This window comes from Gadus morhua, chromosome 1, assembly GCF_902167405.1.
Source record: "Gadus morhua chromosome 1, gadMor3.0, whole genome shotgun sequence".
Classification (NCBI taxonomy): domain Eukaryota; kingdom Metazoa; phylum Chordata; class Actinopteri; order Gadiformes; family Gadidae; genus Gadus; species Gadus morhua.
This window is the reverse complement of record NC_044048.1, coordinates 2,853,827-2,857,492: the sequence shown is the minus strand read 5'-3', so window position 1 is coordinate 2,857,492 and position 3,666 is coordinate 2,853,827. Positions and strand designations below refer to the sequence as shown.

The 3,666-nt window shown below is 45.0% G+C and overlaps 1 long non-coding RNA gene across 1 annotated transcript; it reads right to left on the bottom strand.

Annotated features, from left to right (window-relative positions):
- Positions 1-2,528: 2,528 nt before the first annotated feature.
- On the bottom strand, positions 2,529-3,429 carry LOC115548497 (uncharacterized). Its single transcript, XR_003977604.1, has 3 exons — positions 3,244-3,429; positions 3,088-3,162; positions 2,529-2,889 (listed from the first exon to the last, which is right to left on the bottom strand). It is a non-coding gene; the product is annotated as an uncharacterized LOC115548497 (long non-coding RNA).
- Positions 3,430-3,666: the final 237 nt, after the last annotated feature.

Below are 3,666 nucleotides of genomic sequence, written 5' to 3'. Positions count from 1 at the left end.
GTACAAGGTAACTATTCCTAACAGTTCGTTTATAATGTTTCCTCCGAGCATATGCTAGCTAGGCAAGACCACGTTGTAGCTAATTGTTTGCGGTTACAGTGTTAACTAATTTGGAGTGAGCGAAAGTGAATAATATTAGCTGCTATCAGTTTTAGGGCTGGCCCGAATTATTCGAATACTCGTTCGGAAAAATAGTATTCGAAGCTTGAATCAGTATTCGGAGCTTTGTTTATTTTTTTTCCACGTGAGGTAGGCCTACGTGACGTTACCAGAGCGAGGGAGGCAAACTATACCCGACACCAAGCAGAGAAGCGAGAGAGGTGGAGGAAGAATAGGTATCTTGTTGTTTCCCTTTACTTTATAACACAACATTAGCGGGATCTCGGGAGGAAAAGTAATGCTTAGCGAAATGCTAACCTTAGCTTAGTTGTTTGTTGACTGATGACCAAAGACGGGTTAACTATTTTATGAATTGTAAAGAATCAGGATAACAAGTATTTGAAATGGATTATGGATTATTTATTAATTATTCTGAACCACACTGAACTGTTTGATTAGCCTACTACATTATTACAACATTACCAAGAGTATTGTAATCCAAAATTAAGAATGTGGCAGCACTGAACTTGGGCCGTGTGTGTGTGTGTGTGTGTGTGTGTGTGTGTGTGTGTGTGTGTGTGTGTGTGTGTGTGTGTGTGTGTGTGTGTGTGTGTGTGTGTGTGTGTAGGTTGGAGAGTTAAAATTGGCCAAAAACATGCACCCGCCTCTCAGATGTGCCAATGAAAGCTGTCGCTATTTCCCTTTTGTCCAAGGCCTTCAGTGTATCCCTGTGGATATGGCAGACTGCAGTGCTGTTGAGCCTCAACTGGGTCATTGTTGTCCTCAGCCAATTCTTCAGCCGTCGCAGAGCACTGAAGCTCCTTTCTGCCTCACAGGATGAAACTGGGACCACGAGTAGCAGTCTCACCAGAGTCTCCACCTGTGAGAAGAGCCCTCTGACCTCTGGTGGCATGCCTCTGAGAATTTGGACAGCTTCTTTGCATGAAGTGTAGGTGTTATTTGCTTTAAACATGGCCAATTGAATTTGTAGTGCCTGTAGGTCCAGTTCTGGGTACAAGCTCACCACCATATTTTTGTTTCCGGTAATCAGCAGCTCCTCCAGCTTGACCAGATTTCCCAGGCTCACCTGATCAAAACGCTCATGAAGCTGGGTGGTCGCCATGTCAATGGCACTGAAAAACTGGACCCGGAAATACTCCTCTGGTGTCGCAGGAGTATGATGCTTGGCAGGACCACCATGTTTCCTGGATGGCATTCGGACATGAGGCAACTGTATTTGCTGGAGATCCAAGTCTGCGGCAAAATCCACAGCTTTGTCATAGATGGCCTTGAACGCAGCATCGGCCCTCAAAGAGAGAAAGCCCTGCCTAACATATTCAACGGCTTTCAGCATTCCACTGATGGTCTTCCCTCTTGCCTGCAGACTTGAGTTCAGCCCCTCCAACCTTGTGATGACTTCTTGACCCAGGAGAAGGCCAAGAACGGTGTTTCCAGCTTCCAGCTTCTGAAGAACACCATGTGCTCTAGAGGCAGTGTTGTCGTTGACCTTTGCAGCGGAGGCCATCTCCTCCAGCGCACTCAAGATGGCGTTGTACTGGCTGAGGACTGCTCTGATGGCTGGAGCACGCAGTCCATCTGGTGGCACACAGAGGCTTGATGGAGGTGAAGGAGCCTGTGGTGGACATGGCAATGTCTTTGAAAGTGGTCTTGCATTTTCCAGACTGGGCAAGTAAGCATCCCAGCTCATGGATCCAATGCAGGGCATCCCTTATCACCGGTGTGGATTTGCACGTAGCCTGTGTGACAAGGTTTACACATTGTGGGCCACAGTGGACAAAGTTGGCCAATGGTTGCTGTCTCCGGATCAGAGCTTGTGTCCCTGACAAGTGCCCCGACATGTTGGCTGCGCCATTGTAGGTCTGCCCACGAAGACCAGAGAACGGCAGGTTTAGACGGAGCAGCACATCAGAGGCAATCCTAAAAAGGTGCTCACCGGTCGTTGAAGAGGCCTCGTACAGACCAACAAAGTCCTCCCTTGGCTCAAGGTCAGCATCCACATACCGGAGGCAAATTGAAATCTGTTCCGTGCCAGATATATCCTGTGTTCCGTCCATTATCAAGGAGTACTGCAGTACAGGTAAAGCATGGATGTTTTTAGCTATTTGCCTGATAATAGCGTTGCTCATTAACTGCAGTATCTCATTCTGACACTCAGGACTTGTGTAGGCATGGTTTCTCAGCAACCAGCTTGCCAGTTTTGGGTCACTCTCAGCCTTCTCCTCCAGATGCTGCTTGAAGTTTCCCTCATCATTGTCATGGCCTCTGAGAGCTAATCCCTGTCTAGCAAGGTACCTCAGTGAACTCACAATCTTTACCAGTGCTGACCTGGCTGCTTCTTGTGATTTTTCTGAGATGCTGCAAAGTTGCATCCTGACAAGAGTTGTGTGTATGTGTGTGTTTGTTTACAGCAACAATGTGTGCCTTACTGTTGGTGTGCTTGTCGAACGCCCCCCTACCCTTCTTCCAGTTCCTGAACCCCAAGGAAATGAAGGTTTGTTCTGTATTTCTGGCCATTGTTGGAATATTATGTTTAAAGGCCTTTACACAGTAGAAACACAAAACTCCTTTAATTTCAGAACTGTAATGTAGCCAGGGGTAGTCTTTGAACCAGCTCTCCTGGAATCGGAGAGTGCGGTTGGGCAGAGTTTGTGGCTCAATTAGCTGTGCATCTGGTTGGTATGGGGAAACTAAAATATCCTCAGGGGTATTGAGCTCTTCCTCTGTTTGGGAAGGGTTATCCTGTTGTCCCTCCTGCTGAGGCACCTCCTCCTGTAATGTAGTCAGTGACATGGATGATAATTTGGTAGTATTTCTTTAAATAGTTCCCTGAAATGTTTTATTTATGTTTTTTGTTCATAATTGCACTTAATATTTGTTGTAGTTGTAGCCCTGCCCACTTCACTATAATTGTCTGTAGTGTATGTTTTAAATTGTGCAATAGCATATATTTTTTTTTAGAAACCTCACCTGCTGCACCTCTACATTCTCAACCCCCTGTTCCTGAGCTTCTTTGTTTAGTTCTGTTCCACTCAGTTCCGGTTCCTTATGAAAATGTTAAACTTTGTTAGTAATGTTTCATGTTATAGTTTCTGAATGTTCAAGTTTTCCTTATGTGACCCTCACCTCCACAGCTCCCGGTCCCTGCACTTCTTTGTTTTGTTCTGTTGCACTTGGTTCCTTTTCCTGATGACAGATGGTTCATAAATAAAACAAACATTTATTGGCACTTGTGTTTGGTTTTTATTTAACGTTTTAGCATAGATTTGGGGTAAATCGTACTTGTTTTTTGCATAGTTTTAGGGTATATTCTGTTTTTTCTTATGAATAGTATGGATAATCATATAGGGACATCTAGTGGTAAATCCGCAGATTTCAAACGTGTGAAAAACGCAATTTGGTATCTAGTCGTTTGATTTGTCGACTGTCAGCCACTGTAGAAACATGGCGTTGTAAAATGACATGAGTCTGCATTCCCATGGTGGCGCATACAGATCGAACATTGTGAAATGAGAGAACGTGAACTTGGAAGGCTAGCTTTTATGACTT